Source organism: Paramormyrops kingsleyae, chromosome 5 (genome assembly GCF_048594095.1).
Source record: "Paramormyrops kingsleyae isolate MSU_618 chromosome 5, PKINGS_0.4, whole genome shotgun sequence".
NCBI classification, from domain to species: Eukaryota; Metazoa; Chordata; class Actinopteri; order Osteoglossiformes; family Mormyridae; genus Paramormyrops; species Paramormyrops kingsleyae.
The window spans coordinates 229,964-251,649 of NC_132801.1; the positions used below are offsets into that span (position 1 = coordinate 229,964).

A 21,686-nucleotide genomic window follows, 5' to 3' on the forward strand; every position below is an offset into this window, starting at 1 on the left:
AATGAATTGGGGGGTCCGTCACGGCTGAAGCCTACGAGCCAGGGGTCTGAAATTTGGCATGCGTCAACTAGATGTATGTATGAGGGAGTATGCAAAATTTCATGAGTCCACGCCTTAGAGAACTTGTCTGGTGTAATTTTAAATGTCTAGTTTAACTCTTTCACTGTCGCCGCCTAGTGGTTCGGACGCATACGTCCGAATTTTCAATAACAAAAAAAAATGACGTTCAATAAAAGAAACAAATGTATCAAATCAACCAAAAACGGCTTGTTACACTACAAAAAACCTTTCAGATAATATCTGTGGAAAGTTGCGCAATTTTTGTGCCATGGTTTTTTTGTAACAAGTAAAAATAAAATGACCATGGTAGCCATCTTTAAACGGGTCGAGTGTCAGGAAGTACAATATAAGTGTTAATAAAATGAAAACTAAGCACTTCAAACTATTTCTTTCACGGCCAATACTTCATAAACCGTCACAGTATTAAGACAAAACACGCATTTTTCCATAAATATGACTGTAATGCTCTGAAATAGCTTGCTCACTCATCGCGGAAAAATGTCAGTCGGCATTCTGTACATTCGTGCAATGTTTATTATCTTCGGAGTTTTAGAAGAAAACCAATGAATAAAATGACAGTTACCCTCGTTTGAAAGCTTGATCTCTTATGTACATAAATCAATCACTGTAATCCTTCATTGTCAAGTATTTTTTCAGATATATGCTCTGCTTCCCTGCTAGCACATTATTTTTTACGCACTGAACCTTTGCCCATGGTTATGTTTCACCATAATAAACTTTTTACATGAACATCAAATTACAGTGTCATTTGCTTCATCCAATAGAGGTGTGTCTAAGGTTTGCAAAATGGTATGGGATGTGCTGATTGGGCATTGTTTTTCGCGCTGGGGACATGAATGCGCAACTTATTATCTGCAGGTGCAGTATTTGTGGGAGTGTCTCGATTACGCATTGCGCACGTAGTCTCCGTGAGTTTACCCAGTTATTTTCGGACAACAACTTTTTTGGCTGAAGAAAAATGGCTCGGATGACTTTCACTGTTGAGAAAGCACAGAAGATGATTTTGAAGAGTGGTTCGGGGGAAGAAAGTGTCGCTTTTATCCATTGATTCGATGGAGGAGGACGCTTTTTTGCGCGGAGAGGATGCAACGCTCGACATAAGTACATTTATTTACAGTTTACTCTTTTATTCTATAGATTTTTATAATTCCGTGATTCAGTAAATTACAATTAACATTTGCTTTGGTAACACTTGTATTGTGGTACATTGGGAAAAGTTCCGCATCGCCTTTGTCAAGCTTTGAAGTGTGCAAAGTAATGCAGCGCTTTTGGCTTTCACTTGGGCAAAGTTACGCGGGGCTTTGTTTGGGCAAAGTTATGCGGGGCACTTGTCGGCCTTGTTTGAGCAAAGTTATGTACAGTACTTGTCGGCTTTGTTTGGGCAACATTATGTACGGTACTTGTCGGCTTTGTTTGGGCAAAGTTATGCGGGGCACTTGTCAGCTTTGTTTGGGCAAAGTTATGCGGGGCACTTGTCGGGCTTTGTTTGGGCAAAGTTATGCGGGGCACTTGTCGGGCTTTGTTTGGGCACAGTTATGCAGGGTTAGGGTTAGAAACAAAATGTTTCTTATGACCCATAAGTGGTAATGCATTTAGAAAGAAAGACGCTATCCCAAAACACTGCTAGTTACACTGCGGCCATTTTGGATAGGTTTTGGATAGGTTTGGCACAAGTCGTGTGAATAAAATATAGATTTTCCTACAAATGTGCGGTGATTTTGTGTGACAAATTGTTACTTATGACCTATAAGTGGTAATGCATTTAGAAAGAAAGACGCTACCCCAAAAAACACTGCTAGTTACACTGTGGCCAGTTTGGATAGGTTTTGGATAGGTTTTGGATAAGTTTGGCACAAGTCGTGTGAATAAAATATAGATTTTCCTACAAATGTGTGGTGATGATGTGTGACAAATTACTTATGACCTATAAGTGGTAATGCATTTAGAAAGAAAGTTGCTACCCCAAAAAACACTGCTAGTTACACTATTGCCATTTTGGATAAGTTTCAGATTAGTTTAGGTTAGGTTTTGGATAGGAAAGGCTCCCAGTTGCACCATTTGCTCTTTCCTCCGTAAAACCTGTTGGGCTGCATCAAATGATATGAAATTGGGCACACATGTAGAAAACAAGTTTGGGAACCAGATTTTTAAAATTGGACCTATTCCATCATGTAGTTTTTGAAATATTTACAAAAATCCAAGACACAAAGACAGGTTTTTGTATTTTTCCAGCTGTTTTTGTTATATTCGCATGTCCATAAATTATACACAGGTTATTCATTTCGTTATTGAACTTCCTACAATCAATTGTAAAGGGGTCAACTCTGATTTTAGGTATCAGGCATGTGTCTGTGACTTTTATATCTGAAGTTATAAGGTAATTATTCCAAAGAGGGAAGAAATGCCCCCCCATGCAAGGGGCCCCTGGTGCCCTCCATAGAGTTAAGGGAGCTAAAGGCCTCATAAATTACTTGGGGGGTCCGTCACGGCTGAAGTTTGGCTTTCGTCAACTAGATGTATGTATGAGGGAGTATGCCAAGTTTCATGCTTGTAAGTCATTCCAGTTAAAAGTTATGAGCATTTGACAAGGCCTAGCTCCTTTTTCCCCAAATCAGAGTCCCAGCAACACATGTGTTGCTGCATCTCTGATTCTCAACTTTAATTCTCAGTTTAATTCCTGAGGCACCGTCGGCTCCAGAGACTTGGAATTTGGTACACGCGTCTCCCAGGCAGTGCCGGTTCAGAATCTGCAAGTGCCCGGTCTCCAAGTCGCTGCGTTCTCCAAGTGGCCTCCGGGTGGCGCTAGAATGAGGGGGTTAAGTGGCAAAGTCCCAGTCCCTTTCCCGCACTGATGCCTAAGGGTTATATTACCCTTAGAATCAGGGGGTGGTTAAGTTTGAGAACCTATGGTTAAATTACTCTTAGGGTTAGGACTAGTCCACCATGAACCAACAGGCTAAAGTAAGTAACACCAATGTATTGTGTTGGATGTGTACACAGGTGTGGTGTCTTTGAAATACATGATTGGTCACGACCTGGAAATACGTTTTATAACGTTTACTGGTGAAATCCATACACGCATGCATTGATAATGTAAGAGTGCCATCTACTGGACATCTACTGTATCACATCCAGTTCAGGTCCAGTCCTTCGCCAGCAAAGGACCTCCTCCTGACCCCATAGTCATACAAGAGCTCATTATCAACTGCAATGTCCTCCACCTAAGGATATGAATAACTTATAATAAGAATAATATGTAAATCGCTGTGTTCTCCAAGTGGCCACTGGATGGCACTAGAGCGACAGGGCTAAGTGCATCCCAGTCCTTTTCCCACACTGATGCCTAAGGGTTATATTATCCTTAGAATCAGGTGGTGGTTAAGTTTGAGAACCTAGTGTTAAATGACCCTTAGGGTTAGGACTAGTCCGCCATGAACCAACAGGCTAAAGTAAGTAACACCAATGTATTGTGTTGGATGTGTACACAGGTGTGTTGTCTTTGAAATAAATTATTGGTCACAACCTGGAAATACTTTTTATAACGTTTACTGGTGAAATCCATACACACATGTGTTGATAATGTAAGAGTGCCATCTACTGGACATCTACTGTATCACAGCCAGTCCAGGTCCAGTCCTTCGCCAGCAAAGGACCTCCTCCTGACCCCGTAGTCATACAAGAGCTCTTCATCAACAGCAATGTCCTTCATTGCAAAGAATAGTAGAATGTCCTTGTCATCAAAACGATATAATCTTGGCCGGAGGTTAGCTTCCTTGCTTGAATGGTTTATTAGCCTTCCAAATGTATCCATGTCTGGATGGCACTGGCAGTGCTCATCATTTGCATCTATGCATTTGGCCTGTCAATTTCTGTCCTTATAAAAAAACATATATCCACTCTGTCCTTCTGCCATTTGACTATGGATCTGAAGACCCTCCTGCCTTGTGACTTGCCTGCCGTGGTAGTCACAGACTACCTCTCCAGCCACAAACTTTCTTGTTGTTTTCACTCCTCTTCCTTTCCCTTCAATCTCTACGATGATCAGTCCCATCCACCTCTGATACTGGAGGAGCTTCTTGATCACGGAGCAGTCTACAGCAGTGTCCACTGAACCAGAAGGCCTCCATTGCCTCAGGATCTGCTGAACATCAGGACAGTTGGAAGTCCAACCCTCCTTCTCCATCCAGGCATGGACCCTGTGCTCTGTGGGCAGGCGCCGACCGAAGTGCTCTGCCAAGAAAGAGATTTATTTTTAGTCAATATATGTAGATTCAACTGAGTGTTTCAGCTCTAAGAAATATGAATGATATTCAAGTGGTATGAATTTCACTCACCTATCACATGCTTCATACGAAGAGTCTTTTGGTCACTGCGCCAGTGGTCGTAGCACAGACGTTCATAGGTGATCCCCACAAGTTCAGTCCGCACTAACTTCCCTGGGCATCTTCCATTAATGGCCACTGGGAAAGACTTGATGAACAAGTCATAGGCAGCCCGCTCATCCATCTGTGGACATTCGGCACCAGAGGTACGAGGTGCAGGCTCACCGGAACCAGAACTGGAACAAAGAAATAAATATCATGCTATATGTATGTGGACAAATTAAGTAGTTGTTGACCAAACAAAGCATTTTTTCAGCAAATTACAAGAAATCTATTTACTTACTCTGATTCACCAGCAATCAGACTTAGCAGCATGCATGCCCGGATCACATTGCCTGACTTGGTGGACGTGCTGGGGGAGAGGTAGTCTGCCACCACGGACCTATCCATGTGTGACAGGTGCCTGGTGGCAGTCTCAAAGGCCTGTCTGGCAGCCAGACTTGTAATATTTGGAAGGCTGTAACTGCAAGAAAACATTTCAGATGTTAACTCTTTCATTGTCGCCGCCTAGTGGTTCGGACGCATACGTCCAAAATTTCAATAACAAAAAAAAACGACGTTCAATAAAAGAAACAAATGTATCAAATCAACCAAAAACGGCTTGTTACACTACAAAAATCCTTTCAGATAATATCTGTAGAAAGTTGCGCAATTTTTGTGCCATGGTTTTTTTGTAACAAGTAAAAATAAAATGACCATGGTAGCCATCTTTAAACGGGTCGAGTGTCAGGAAGTAAAATATAAGTGTTAATAAAATGAAAACTAAGCACTTCAAACTATTTCTTTCACGGCCAATAATTCATAAACCGTCACAGTATTAAGACAAAACACGCATTTTTCCATAAATATGACTGTAATGCTCTGAAATAGCTTGCTCACTCATCGCGGAAAAATGTCAGTCGGCATTCTGTACATTCGTGCAATGTTTATTATCTTCGGAGTTTTAGAAGAAAACCAATGAATAAAATGACAAAGTTACCCTCGTTTGAAAGCTTGATCTCTTATGTACATAAATCAATCACTGTAATCCTTCATTGTCAAGTATTTTTTCAGATATATGCTCTGCTTCCCTGCTAGCACATTATTTTTTACGCACTGAACCTTTGCCCATGGTTATGTTTCACCATAATAAACTTTTTACATGAACATCAAATTACAGTGTCATTTGCTTCATCCAATAGAGGTGTGTCTAAGGTTTGCAAAATGGTATGGGATGTGCTGATTGGGCATTGTTTTTCGCGCTGGGGACATGAATGCGCAACTTATTATCTGCAGGTGCAGTATTTGTGGGAGTGTCTCGATTACGCATTACGCACGTAGTCTCCGTGAGTTTACCCAGTTATTTTCGGACAACAACTTTTTTGACTGAAGAAAAATGGCTCGGATGACTTTCACTGTTGAGAAAGCACAGAAGATGATTTTGAAGAGTGGTTCGGGGGAAGAAAGTGTCGCTTTTATCCATTGATTCGATGGAGGAGGACGCTTTTTTGCGCGGAGAGGATGCAACGCTCGACATAAGTACATTTATTTACAGTTTACTCTTTTATTCTATAGATTTTTATAATTCCGTGATTCAGTAAATTACAATTAACATTTGCTTTGGTAACACTTGTATTGTGGTACATTGGGAAAAGTTCCGCATCGCCTTTGTCAAGCTTTGAAGTGTGCAAAGTAATGCAGCGCTTTTGGCTTTCACTTGGGCAAAGTTACGCGGGGCTTTGTTTGGGCAAAGTTATGCGGGGCACTTGTCGGCCTTGTTTGAGCAAAGTTATGTACAGTACTTGTCGGCTTTGTTTGGGCAACATTATGTACGGTACTTGTCGGCTTTGTTTGGGCAAAGTTATGCGGGGCACTTGTCAGCTTTGTTTGGGCAAAGTTATGCGGGGCACTTGTCGGGCTTTGTTTGGGCAAAGTTATGCGGGGCACTTGTCGGGCTTTGTTTGGGCACAGTTATGCGGGGCACTTGTCGGGCTTTGTTTGGGCACAGTTATGCAGGGTTAGGGTTAGAAACAAAATGTTTCTTATGACCCATAAGTGGTAATGCATTTAGAAAGAAAGACGCTATCCCAAAACACTGCTAGTTACACTGCGGCCATTTTGGATAGGTTTTGGATAGGTTTGGCACAAGTCGTGTGAATAAAATATAGATTTTCCTACAAATGTGCGGTGATTTTGTGTGACAAATTGTTACTTATGACCTATAAGTGGTAATGCATTTAGAAAGAAAGACGCTACCCCAAAAAACACTGCTAGTTACACTGTGGCCAGTTTGGATAGGTTTTGGATAGGTTTTGGATAAGTTTGGCACAAGTCGTGTGAATAAAATATAGATTTTCCTACAAATGTGTGGTGATGATGTGTGACAAATTGTTACTTATGACCTATAAGTGGTAATGCATTTAGAAAGAAAGTTGCTACCCCAAAAAACACTGCTAGTTACACTATTGCCATTTTGGATAAGTTTCAGATTAGTTTAGGTTAGGTTTTGGATAGGAAAGGCTCCCAGTTGCACCATTTGCTCTTTCCTCCGTAAAACCTGTTGGGCTGCATCAAATGATATGAAATTGGGCACACATGTAGAAAACAAGTTTGGGAACCAGATTTTTAAAATTGGACCTATTCCATCATGTAGTTTTTGAAATATTTACAAAAATCCAAGACACAAAGACAGGTTTTTGTATTTTTCCAGCTGTTTTTGTTATATTCGCATGTCCATAAATTATACACAGGTTATTCATTTCGTTATTGAACTTCCTACAATCAATTGTAAAGGGGTCAACTCTGATTTTAGGTATCAGGCATGTGTCTGTGACTTTTATATCTGAAGTTATAAGGTAATTATTCCAAAGAGGGAAGAAATGCCCCCCCATGCAAGGGGCCCCTGGTGCCCTCCATAGAGTTAATATATCACCACCCACCACATGGTTGTGACACAACTTATGCAAACAAAGCTGTATTTTAAGCACCCTTACTTTTCATGGAGGTGACGCAAGTCGTTTGAACAGTTGTAGATGGGGTTGCCTGAGGAGGAGATGAAGAACTTTTCGTTGCCACCCACTTCTGGCTGACACGGAATTCTGCCAAACATGGCAGGGCGAACCTCCGTGTAGTACACAGTGAACCACTGTAAATAGAAAAATAAGCAAATCATTAGAAACCACTATATGAATGGTATAATAAAATTGCTCCAGCTTAGGATACATAAAAAGCAGTCAGTATGTGTGTGTGTGTGTGTGTGGGGGGGGGGGACTATAGCCATCTTACCATCTCCTCCTCCTGTGACAGTGCAAAGAGAGCCACCTGTGTTGCAGCAGTCTTGCATTTAGGCCCCCGAATCACAACATGCCCAGGGTGGCTTGCATCCCGTGTCCTTTTCACCCATTCATTGACCTGCAACAAACAAAATTAGATAAGGTGAATGTTGTGATCATTAGAAGCATGAAAACTAACAAAAAAATTACAGTCAAAAAGATTGGCCCTTGTGGTAGAAAGTATACTTACAGTCAGATTCTCCACCACCGTAGGACGCTGCTGGTGCTTCAGTACCAAAACAGCTTGAAGGTAGTACTGGATCAGCTGTCTCTCTGGCTTAGACAACTGATCTCCCATAATCGCCTCTGGTCCTGTCAGCATCCCGATGGCTCTCAGGAAGTCTTGCTTGGCAGCATGCAAGACAGTAAGGCATTGCCTTGGTGTCAAGGAGCCCTGGGGGTCCAACGAATGTTTCTGGGAACAGCCTTCATTCTGCATTCCCATCATGGACTTTTTCCACTTTTTTGGGGGGCTGAAATGAAGGGTGTCATGAGGTCAAATTTAGCAACCCTTTGCATGCATGCTATATATAGTTGTACATATCTATCATAACAGAGATTGCAATTTGGACACCTTAAATTATCAGCAATAATTTAAGAATAAAGCCAGTTCTGTCACGTTCGGGCTCGGGCGAGCAGGGAAATAGGCGATCGGAGCCAGGAAGTCAGGGAAACTGGGTTTAATTGCACGAACGGACTGACAGGTACGGACATCGACGGACAATACAATGACAAGTCTCGGGAAGACTGACTCAGACGAGGACTAAATACACAAGACAAGCTAGACTTAACAGGACACAGGCGATCACAATTAGGGCTGAACATGAGGTAACGAGGTGGGCGTGGCACACATCGGGAGCGGACGGAGCGGGCCGTGACATAACCCCCCCCCAAAGGCGCGCACACCGGGCGCGCCCGAGAGGAGGCGACGGACGAGACGGAACCGGGGAACAGGACCTGGAAGACAAAGCAAAACATCAACCAAAAACAGGGAACAAGACAGAGACACAAAACAGGAACAGGGACGAGACGAAGGACAGAACCCGACAAAGAACAGGGAAAGCGGACAGACAGACCTGGAAGGGAGACACAGAAGGGGAGAAAGGCGGAACAAACGACGCTCAGCCGGAGCAGGGGGGCCCGGAGGTGGCCGACATGGACCCGGAGGCGGGACCGAGGACCGGCACCGAGGATCCAGGGGGGGACCCGGAGGGGACCGCCGACCCCGAGCCGGAGGACCCGCAGGCAGCCACCGAGCCACAGCCAGGGGCCGAACGGGCGAGCCAGGGGGCAGGGCGGGCGGGACCCGGGCCCTACGCCTATGTCCCCGCCCCTTGCTGGAGACGGAGAGGCGGGGTCCTGGGGGGCGTCGGCCTTGCCGGGGTAATGGCGAGGGAGTCAGGGCCGCGGGCATGACGGGAGAGGCGGCCTCAGGCAGGGCCGCGGGCATGACGGGAGAGGCGGCCTCAGGCAGGGCCGCCCGCGGGCAGAACGGGAGAGGCGGCCTCAGGCAGGGCCGCGGGCATGTGTCCAGCAGGGGGCGCCTCGGTGGGCGTGGGTGCAGGCGGAGACGGCACCGGGACCTCAGACGCAGCTGCAGGCACCACCAGCACGTGGCCAACAGGGGGCGCCGCAGCAGGCACCACCAGCATGTGGCCAGCAGGGGGTGGCGCAGCAGGTAACTCCATCGTGCGGCCAGCAGGGGCCGCCTGGGCAGGCGCCTCGGGTGTCCGGTCAGCAGGGGGCGCCTCGGCGGGCGCCGCCAGCACGCGACCAGCAGGGAGCGCCACAGCGGGCGCCGGCATCACACGGCCAGCAGGGGGCGCAACCGCGGCCACCTCAGGCAGTTCAGGCGCCGGCAGGACAGGCGAGACGGGCAGGTCAAGAGCCGGCAGGACAGGCGAGACGGGCAGGTCAATAGCCGGCAGGACTAGCGAGACGGGCAGTTCAGGTGCCGGCAGGACGGGCGCCGCCGTCACATGGCCAGCAAGGGGCACCTTGAAGGGCACCTTGGGTGTGCGGCCAGCAGGGGGCGCCTCGTCGGGCGCTGCAGTCACTTGGCCAGCAGGGGGCGCCTCGGCGGGCGCCACCATCACGTGGCCAGCAGGGGGCGTCGCAACGGGCGCCACCATCACGTGGCCAGCAGGGGGCGTCGCAGCGGGCGCCGCCATCACGCGGCCAGCAGGGGGCGCCTCGGCGGGCACCGTAGGCGTAGCGGTGGTAGCTGCAGGCGTGCGACCAGCAGGGGCCGCCTGGGCAGGCACCTCGGGCGTCCGGTCAGCAGGGGGCACCTCGGCGTGCGCTGCCAGCACGCGACCAGCAGGGAGCGCCCCAGCGGGCGCCGCCATCACACGGCCAGCAGGGGGTGCAACCGCGGCGGGTGCCGCCATCTCGCGGCCAGCCGGGGCACCGCGGCGGGTGCCGCAGCCAGAGTGGAACAGCTGCAGGGACTGCAGGCAGAGCAGGCAGGACAGGCGGGTCAAGCAGGACAGGCGGGTCAAGCAGGACAGGCGGGTCAGGCGGTGCTGCAGGCAGATCGGCAGCGGCAGCAGGCAGTGCAGCCGCGGGCAGAACGGCGGCGGCAGCAGGCAGCGCAGCCGCGGGCAGATCGGCGGCGGCAACAGGCAGCGCAGCCGCGGGAAGATCGGCGGCGGCAGCAGGCAGCGCAGCCGTGGGCAGATCCGGATCGGACAAGTCCGGAGCAGGCAGGAGGGGTGCTGAGCGCGTAGGCGCCGTCCTTTGAAGGGCTCTAGGGACCCGAGGGATAGCGTCCCTAACGGCGCTTCTGTCGCCGTGCCCCAGACGCTCCGGCCGGTAAAAGCAAGCCTCCAGCGGAGGTGGCTTCTCCGCGTGGAAGCCCGCCAGGCAGGTAGCGGCGGTGTCATCCCAGGCAAGCGGGGAGCTCACTTGCCAATCAGCTGATTCCCTGTCGGGGAGCAGAGAGCAAGCTCCCAGGAAGAGCATTGGGGTTTCTTCCCTCTGTTCCGCTTCTCCCAGTTGCTCTTCAGGCGCTGGTTCAGGCGGCGAAGGCATTTCCGGGCTCTTGTAAGCGGGTATTGTTGTCCGGGTGGGCGATCCTCTGTTAGGAGGTCCGCCCCCTGGTGAGCCAGCTCCAGGGCTGTAGGGTCCTCCAGGACCTCGGGCTGGGTTCGCCAATACACAAAATCCTGCAGCAGACCGAGCCGAACGTGCTTGGTCTGCTGCTTTGTGCTTTCACGGAGACTTGTCATTCTGTCACGTTCGGACTCGGGCGAGCAGGGAAATAGGCGATCGGAGCCAGGAAGTCAGGGAAACTGGGTTTAATTGCACGAACGGACTGACAGGTACGGACATCGACAGACAATACAATGACAAGTCTCGGGAAGACTGACTCAGATGAGGACTAAATACACAAGACAAGCTAGACTTAACAGGACACAGGCGATCACAATTAGGGCTGAACACAAGGTAACGAGGTGGGCGTGGCACACATCGGGAGCGGACGGAGCGGGCCGTGACAAGTTCCATACCCCTGATATGATTCTTCTTCAGAACTTGGAACAGGCTCAGCAGGGGCTACCACAGCAGAGGGAATATTCAGCACCGGATCATCTTATTGGTCCTGTGAAACAAAATAATGTCTATGCTTACTTTCAAGTACAATAAACATAATAAATAATAATCCAAATCAATGAAGTACTTCTGAACTAGAGGCAAAAACTGTAACACATACCTGTTGACGGGATCTCGGTCATGCTAACATATCAGTCTCCAATGTACACTCACCTAAAGGATTATTAGGAACACCTGTTCAATTTCTCATTAATGCAATTATCTAATCAACCAATCACATGGCAGTTGCTTCAATGCATTTAGGGGTGTGGTCCTGGTCAAGACAATCTCCTGAACTCCAAACTGAATGTCAGAATGGGAAATAAAGGTGATTTAAGCAATTTTGAGCGTGGCATGGTTGTTGGTGCCAGACGGGCCGGTCTGAGTATTTCACAATCTGCTCAGTTACTGGGATTTTCACGCACAACCATTTCTAGGGTTTACAAAGAATGGTGTGCAAAGGGAAAAACATCCAGTATGCGGCAGTCCTGTGGGCGAAAATGCCTTGTTGATGCTAGAGGTCAGAGGAGAATGGGCCGACTGATTCAAGCTGATAGAAGAGCAACTCTGACTGAAATAACCACTCGTTACAACCGAGGTATGCAGCAAAGCATTTGTGAAGCCACAACATGCACAACCTTGAGGCGGATGGGCTACAACAGCAGAAGACCCCACCGGGTACCACTCATCTCCACTACAAATAGGAAAAAGAGGCTACAATTTGCACGAGCTCACCAATATTGGACAGTTGAAGACTGGAAAAATGGTCTGATGAGTATCGATTTCTGTTGAGACATTCAAATGGTAGAGTCAGAATTTGGCGTAAACGGAATGAGAATATGGATCCATCATGCCTTGTTACCATTGTGCAGGCTGGTGGTGGTGGTGTAATGGTGTGGGGGATGTTTTCTTGGCACACTTTAGGCCCCTTAGTGCCAATTGGGCATCGTTTAAATGCCACGGCCTACCTGAGCATTGTTTCTGACCATGTCCATCCCTTTATGACCACCATGTACCCATCCTCTGATGGCTACTTCCAGCAGGATAATGCACCATGTCACAAAGCTCGAATCATTTCAAATTGGTTTCTTGAACATGACAATGAGTTCACTGTACTAAAATGGCCCCCACAGTCACCAGATCTCAACCCAATAGAGCATCTTTGGGATGTGGTGGAATGGGAGCTTCGTGCCCTGGATGTGCATCCCACAAATCTCCATCAACTGCAAGATGCTATCCTATCAATATGGGCCAACATTTCTAAAGAATGCTTTCAGCACCTTGTTGAATCAATGCCACGTAGAATTAAGGCAGTTCTGAAGGCGAAAGGGGGTCAAACACCTTATTAGTATGATGTTCCTAATAATCCTTTAGGTGAGTGTATATGCATACAGTATATACTACATATATAGATACACATGTTGCTACACTAATAACTGTTTCATAGGATTAGTGGATTTGCTTTTCATGCCTTTTATCCATTTATGTTATGTATAATAAAAATGTTTTCATATTACATGGCGAATTGTGTATTTCTTTATGGCACTTAGCATTTGTATCATTAATGATGCCAGACACACTTTTTTAAAGTAAAACAATGTTGCTTTTTATTGCCTCAAATATACACAACTTTAATATAAATAGGTAGGTAAATGCCCTTTAAATTGCTTTAAATAACGATATTGCACTTAAATGTATATAAACATGTTAAGAAAATAAAATATAAAACGGCATAAAATAAAAAATGGCATTTTTAAAGTATTTAAATTACAAACAACAAATGCCTAGAATTGTTGTACTTGTAAACAGTAGTGCAGCTTTCAGAACTCGAAGAAATTGGTGTAAAATCGAAAAATATAAAACAACTACATTTTGTCAACCATTTTTTCAAAAAGATTGAGGAACCTCTCAGTCTTGGCCTCACTCTCTTCATGGCGTTTCTGGTCATTAAGGGACTCCGCAACTAAGAAGTCCACAATTGGATTAGTTTTCTTTTTTCTTTTCCTCGGGGAAGGAGTTGAGGGGCTTGCTATGGCTGTGGGAGATGCTGTGCTGGCTCCAGATGTACTCGGCAAAGGTGAGGTTTCTATAGTACTGGTTGCAGTAGCAGTACTGGGTTCAACAATGTCCTAGAAGAACAAATCAAGTACTTTAGTGCAGAAATGGGCAATATGGTTATACATCATTTGCGATACATTTCTTTTGCAAAACTACAACAATCAATTACTGACCATACAAAAAAACTGTATTACCATGAGGATTGCGGTTGGATCCTCATCAGTGAGTGATGCAACCACCACAGGAGGGTCCACAGAAGGCCTGGCACCCAACACCTCATGCATATCTTCAAAATATTGCCATGTAGCAGCTGTTACCTGTCCAGCATCTGTTCCTGAGCCTGTTTTCGGTGTTCTTAAATCCTAAAAAGACACAAGCACATTATTTATATTTATAATATTTCCTCTTATTTCAGTGCATGTTTTACATTAGTGTGTGTGTGTGTACACAAGAATAATGTAAAACAAGCAGTGAAATGACTACAAAGAATTAAAATGCTATAATTGTCATAACACCACGTTGCTTACCTTATATTTCTTCTTTAAATTTTCCCACTTCTTGGATGCCTGTTGGCCTGTCACCATTCCCTCCAACCCCAGATCTTTTATGAATGTCCTATAACATGTAAACAGCAATAAAGTGCATGCATCCAATGGAACAGAAAAAAAGCATCATAGCATGTAAAGATTACTCACTCCCAAAGTTTTTTTGCGCCAAAACAGATGTTCGTTTTCACCTCGAAAACGTATGAGCCTTCGGGTTTCCTCAGCTGTCCCTATACAGAATATAATTTTGTTGTCATGTTGCAATAAGTACGAATAGTGTAAGCACCGTTCATTTACATGTACACATATGGCCGTAAGCAAAACAAAACAATGCGTTACCACATGCAGTCAGTTACCGGGTAACGTTATATGACATAAAAATATATTTCCTAATATTATGCAATCAGTGCTATCCGCAAGCAAACTTTAGCGATTTTTTTTCAAACGTTTCTTTACAGAACATCACCGTAAACACAAACACAAGATTGATGGTAATATACATGTAATGAAAAAATGTCAGAAAAATCCTTATTAATGGCAAAAATTACTTACATTTATGGGTCTGCTTGCTTGAGTGGGCAGCCATGTTGTAAATTTCTCTTAGCCCTTCGTTTGAAGTGAGGTCCCGAAAAATTTTAATTTCGAGGGCTATCTAGCCCTTCCCCTTACCCCTCCAATCAAAAGAGAATTGAGACACCCCTACCCCTGAACGCGCCAAACGGAGGGGTAGGGGAAAGTGTAGGGGTAAGGGGTAGAATTGGGATTGGGCCTTAAGCGTCTGCGTCTTGAAGCGGCTCTGATCGCCCACCCACTTGCAAATCGTGCTATTCGCATGATAATAACATGATAATCCGACAGATAGTATTGGGTGAAGAAATATGTGAATACGCCCATTGTGACCGAAATAAACAAGAGCACGTGTCTGGGTAGTGTTTACACTGATCGGCTACAATATAGCACACGGATACGTCTCTGCCGCTGAAGCTTTGCGCCAGTGTTGCCACTTTCAGCAGCGAAGCTCATACCTGTGTTCATGGCTCAGTGGGCTAAGCCTGTGTGCCTGCAATCACGTGGTTGCCGATTCAAACGCAGCGTATTTAGAACGTGAATAGCGATCTTCAGCTGAGAGCGGTCCTACACGCTCCCGATACAAGTAAAACAAAGAAAGGTGACACGATTTGCATTTTTGCCTATTTAACCTAATTTTAAAAACTTTAATACTTCCGACAATGGAAGTTTTGAAAAAAAGACAGATAACGGATTTAGTCAGTGTTTTTTTCATGATTATACATAATGATTTCAGCGAGATATAAACTGAAATACACAAGAAAGATACGCGGTCGATGATGCCCTCGTCCCCAGAGCATTAATAATAGTCACTGCATCATATTTATCGCTTTCTATATTTATATAGTCACAGTTTTTCATTTTTCATTCCATCTACCTGTGGAATGAAAACCACATCCCACTTTTAAACTGTGAAAGGGATTTTATTGTTGCTACTTTTCTTGCGTTTCAAACTGCCTTTCCAAAGTGATGGGTGTGGGGTGCAGTGACATTCCAGACTGATGGGCCATTGACAGTATGCAAACTACTACAGGTGTGAGGACACCTATCTCATCAATATGCATTGTGAAGACCACTGGCTTTGAGAAAAAGAGTGTCACTCTAAAGTGCTAACACTTTAGTAATCAAACCACATAAAATTTCAGAATGTCACTTTCACCTATGTGTAGCCAACCCCTGTGTCTATAAGCTTCAGAGCTCAAAAGTCTTACCTAGAAATGTCTATAATGTGATTTTTTACAATTTCTCAGCATGTCTGAAAATAGTTTTTTGAAAAGTACATGTTTAAAGTTGATTTTAACAAAAAATAGAATAATAACATTCTAAGAGGTCTCAGATTATTGGTGCTGAGTTTGTGCTGAATAAAAGCAAATGTAACACTTTGGGATAAATGTTTTTTTAGATAGGTGAAATATTTTGAAATGTCAAGGCATGTCAGACTACCCCGAAAGTGGAAAAGAAGCCTCAGACCCCAGAGGGTTAACTAAAAATGTTTCAGGAAACACACTGGAGCGTTAAAAACCAGTTTCTATCACGTGATCCCAAATGTTGGCTCAACACATTTAGTAAACAGATAGTGTACAGACTGCATTGGACCAGCTGTCTGATGATGCTGTAGTTATGCAGGATGGCAGCCCAGCAGTTCAGCCTCACTACATCAATCTCCTGGCCATCTGGCTTACGTGAGGCCACTGTGCAGTCCCGGTGCCTTGGCCCAACAGGCAGCTGCTCAGAAAGATGTAGAAGTTAGGCCAAGTGTAACACAGCAGCAGAAAGTACATCTGTAATATCATTGTCTGCAGAGTGAGGGGGGCTCTGCCATGGCGAGTGAGGGGGTCTCAGCTGCGGTGGGTAAGGAGTGCAGAGTGAGGGGGGTTCTGCCGCAGCGGGTGAGAAGTGCTGGGTGAGGGGAGCTCTGCCGCTGCGAAATGTGGCACAGACTGCACACAATCACGCATTTTAAAAGTAAATCCACTGCGGAAACTTAATGCATTCTATGCTTGTTTTGAGGCTAATTGTGCTAATGCTAGTGTAACCCCTATGGAATTACTGCATCTCAAATGAATTCTTATTCTATTATACTTACACCTTGATTTTCGTTCATTCACCCAGAGTGGATACTCCCTAAACGCATTAGTAGCGGTGGGTTATTTGCAGACACTCCCTAAGTACTTTCCCGGGAGAGAAGAATTTTTTTTTCATTTTTTTTCCCCCCCATGCTCAATTCACCCCGGAAAAGAAAAGCGAGGAGACGTTAACTTTAGATTACACACCGAACATCACTACACAGCCTCATACACGGACACTAAGAGGGTTTTCCTGCAGATTTTCTTGGGAAATTCTGTCTTTTATTTGAAGATACCCTGGCTGGTTTTTCCCCCCTTCTCGAGGCCCGTGCATCATCGAGGATTCCACTGCACCTGCTACGCTATCCTCTGACTTCCATGGACTGATAGATTCCCAACAAGGGAGTGGTAGGATTGGAATACTGTGAAATGCATTTTTTTTATTTTATTTTTTTTTAAATCAGAACGCGGAACATTTCCCCATAATGGTTTTTTTCTTTCTGCTGTTTTGACTCAGCTCTTTTCCCATACACACACACAAATCATATTTGATTCAACTCATCACACACCCATTTTTTTTTCCTAAGATCGCAGAACCTTAAAGACTGATATACTCCCCTTTGGGGGGTTGTTGGATCCAACGTGTTCTAATGTGTTCTAATGTGTTAGCGATTTATATTGCTATTCCATGCCATACTGTGGTTACCCTATTAATGGTTTACATTGATATCTCATATCATACTGTGTCTGTTCTATATGGTCTGAAGTGAACTGTGATCTGAATTGGAGTTCATATTACCTCAGAACTGTTAAGGGATTTTATTTATTTATTTATTTTTTTTAACAGTACCCAATATACCGTGAGAAATGTACACATATACATACATATTTTGACCTGGAGCCATAATCAACAATACAAGATTCCCTTTTATAAATCCTGATTGGTGTTTGTGTTATTGTGGGTTGGCGTAATGCAATAATCAGTGTTCACTACTGCAGTCCTCCTGTACGAATCTTGGACAGAGTAAGTAGACTTGACTAGTAGTGATTTAATAGGTACTAGAGCCCACCTAGGCAGGCAGAGGGAGACTTACATAGTTACACTAGCCACACAGCTAGTGACAGCTATAACCTGCTAATGGAGTACGGTGAAATCATCACCATTGCAGAGCGTGACGTGCACAGGGCACCACAGTGGATCAACACCGGGAAAGTGCTAGATCTGTATGGCATCTCTGGGTGCCTGCTGTGCTGCACTGACCAGCTGACTGGAGTCTGCACCTCCATCTTCAACGAGTCTCTGGCTCAGTCTGTGGTCCTCATATGCGTTTAAAGATCCACAAGCAGAGATTCTACATTACTGTCAACATGTATGGGACTGCAGTGGAGAGGGTGACCTGCTTCAAATATCTGGGCATACATACAAAAATCCTGTCCAAAAAGCCAAGGCAGCATCTCTACCACCTGAGACACCTGAGGAAGTTTCGGTTCTCTCCTGTGATGCTAAGGACTTTTTACTCTGGCACTGTGGAAAGTGTCTTGACTGAGAACATCACCTCATCACATCAGATATTAAAGGTCTACAGAGAGTAATCCGGCTGCCAGAACCCTACATCAGATCAGATTGACAGTCTCTGTAGGACATTTACATCAGGAGATGCAATAATAGCCAGGATCGTCAAAGACCTGTCTCACCCCAGTAACCGCCTGTTTGACCTGCTTAAATCAGAAAAATGCTTCAGAAGTATTATGGAAAAAACAGAGAGACTCGGGAAGTGCTTCTAGGCTAAGGCCATCCATCCATCATTGTAACCACTTAATCTCAACTGAGGTCACCAGAGCCTATCCCAGGAACAAGGGGCAGAGGCAGGAACCTACCCTGGGCAGTCACCAACACACTGCAGAGGGCACACACAGGGCCAATTTAGACTTACCAATCAACCTGCCCTGCACACCTTTTGGACCATGGGAGCAATCCAGAACATGAACATGGGGAGAGTGTGTAAACTCCAAAAAGAAAGGACCTGCACCTGATCCTGGGATCGAACCTTGCTGTGAGGTAGCAACGCTAACCACTGTGCCATCATACCACCCAGCTCAGGTCATTAAACTCCTAAATCAGAACATACCACCACAGCTTTTTAACTGTTCATAATAACACACTGTGAAATGTCAAGGAACTATACCTCACCTGCTGTTATGACATCTGTGTCTTAAGTCTATTTACATCACAACAACTAGCACAATACAAATACATGAGTATATATTTTTGTTATAATACACACTGTACACTGACTGGGACATGGTCACACATTTCTTTAAAAATCATAACCTTAATTTATGGCAAATTATTTCTTATATATTTGTTTTGCCATTACACTCATTTTTATTTTAATGTATATTGTAAATATGTCAGATTTATGTTAAGTTTGTAATTTGACATCAAAGTATAGACATTGCAAAATGCAGTTTGGAACACTTGCAGAAATCCAGAAACATTATAAAAGTACATAGTAAGCAATGCTGGCAGTTTGTTTTGATCCCAGATATCTGATCAGCAAAGTCTTGGCTACATGAAGATGACTAAATGGTGTAGTTGCAACATTCAGTTAGATAAATAAATAAGAAAAAGCTAATTCATGTAAGTTCTGGCTCCTTTCATTGAATATGTAGCAACTTTCATGTGTATGAATGAGCCATTGTCACCTGGCCACGTCCCTACCCCCCTTTTATGGCGCTGATGGGGATGTTTCATGATCGCGCTGGTTGCGCTGTTAATCAAATTACCATGCGAATGCGATTTGAATATGGGCTAATGCGGCTATTTACAATGTGAATAGCGGTACTACATGCCCCCGATCCAGGTAAAACAAACTAAGATGACATGATTTACTTTTTAATTTTAAAAACTTTAATACTTCGACAATGGACATTTTGAAAAGAAGACAGATTACGCATTTAACCAGCTTTTTTCATGATTCTACATTAAGATTTCAGCGAGACATAAACTGAAATATACACGAAAAGTACGCTGCGTCGCCGATGATGCACTCAACCCCAGAGGGTTAACTGTAGGTAAATGTATCTTTTAAGGTACAGAAACGGACTCTGAGGAACATTATTGTAACTTTGTGGCTACATGTTGTTTGTACATCTGTCATGTAAAAATAGAAGCATTTTGCTTGCTATGGCAGCACATATACTAAAAATGTAATGATATTGAGAAGGTTAGCATGGCCCCCATAGGGGCCCCAGCACGGCCCCACTTGCCATGAGGGCCCCTGAAATTCACCATGGATGGTCAGCTTTGTCGCTCGGAGGCTGACTTGTCAAAGAGGCAGGGGTTATGGGCCCCACATACCCTAGTGCCGTTTCCCCTTGAGATGTCTGCCTAGGGCTGAAACACTGGGCTCCAGACCAAAAGCTTGTGGGTCCGAATCCAGCTCCAGCCATAGCTCTGAAAATAACTGCAAAAATAACTTTCTTAGCTTTTTATTCGGAAACAAAGTGTTATATACACCTTACTTCAGCAAAACTATCCAGCTATGGCTGGTCGAGGTGTCAGTGGGGGGCTATGGCTGGTCGTTGTGTCTTGGGGGGCTATGGGTTGTTGTGGTGTCACCGGGGAGCTATTGGTAGTCGAGGTGTCGATGGGGCAGGTAAAGGAGCATGTGGGACTGATGCAGGGAGTAGAGGGGCAGGCTGGGGTTGCAGAATAAGAGCAGTGGCAGCTTGCTGCCGTCTCCGCACAGCCTGCCCAGACAGGTCTGGGGGGGAGGTGGAGGGAGGTATTCCACCCTCCTTTCCCACTTTCATGTGTTCTATCCTGCCTCATAACTACAAAAAAATTTGTTGTAACATCGTTAGAACTAGCGATTTATCTCTCCAAAGCCAGTATCACTGGGTTTTGTTTGCCTTCCTGTTCAGATCTCAAGGTAAGACGGAAAATATTTTAACAAAATGATTTTACTTACTTTTGTAGAAGTTTATGATATTTAATTACAGGATTCGAAGTGTGACATGCTTAACGTCCAAGTAAAAGTAATGTACTCTTGTGAATTAATAATTTTAAATCACTATAATCAGCCACATAAGAATGTTGCTATCTCTTTGCGTGGGTATCTCAGTGTTTCTCTGTAAGCTGTTTTGTGCAGCAATTCTTACTTAAAGAGTACTTTGTTATATTAGTTACTGAATAGACCAATGTGATAATAGTAATAAACACAAGGCTTGTTTTCTGTGTGATGTATGTGTTACACATACTTCCTGCTCCTGTACAACTTGCAGGACCTGTCTGACCAGCCTCAGCACAAAGTACAAAACAGAAACTTATGAATTTATTTTAAGAGTAATTGACCTCTAAAATAAAACTAATATTTTGCATAATATGTTTTGAATTTCCCTAATACAACATAAAAAAAGCCTCAAGCTTCACTTATACACTGTAAAAAAAAATCCACAGGTTAAACTTACAAAAATGAGCTTCCTGAATGCTTTCAAAATATGACTTGTTTCAAACTGATGTTATGAGTATAAAGAACTTGAAATAAAAATATAAAGCACGTTTTCTCAATGCAGGTGACAACACAGCAATCCCAGGTGCTCAATTTGGATTTTCTGCTCAGATCTGATTTTTTTGTTAGCCTGATTTTAAAATGTGGCCAGTATCAGATTCCAGTGTGAACTGGTCACAGTCCTGAAATGACACACATGTGCAGAAGAACAATAACACGCAGCATTAGTCAAATAGGATTTAGACCAATTCAACACCATTTCACACAGCCCATCATCAATGGGTTATTCAAAAGTACTATTTTTACTTACAAATTTTTGATTTTGAAGGAGGAAATATTTTTTTTGCAGTGCAGTGATCTATTAGACCAAACCGACCCCTTGTAATTCAGTACTATGTGCCGGTACTCCCCTTCTTATTCAGCACTACACTGTAAAACCTAATAAGTTGGCTTTACTTAAAAAAAGTATGCAAACTCGTTGCCTCAAAAAAAAAAAGGTTTTTAAAACTTGTAATAAAATAAAATAAGTACAATTAACTTGTAATATTTAAGTTAGCAGAACTTAATAAAT

General features: G+C 44.5%; 1 protein-coding gene across 4 annotated transcripts in view; it reads left to right on the forward strand.

The window, feature by feature from the left end:
* The first annotated feature begins 20,318 nt into the window (after nucleotides 1-20,318).
* The window catches only part of LOC111835111 (NLR family CARD domain-containing protein 3-like), a 36,927-nt gene continuing 35,559 nt past the window's right edge, over nucleotides 20,319-21,686 (forward strand). For all 4 annotated transcript variants that reach the window (XM_072711761.1, XM_072711764.1, XM_072711765.1 and 1 more), the window contains exon 1: nucleotides 20,319-20,536. The gene's annotated coding sequence lies outside the window, so the exon portion shown is untranslated. The remainder of the gene's footprint in view (nucleotides 20,537-21,686) is intronic.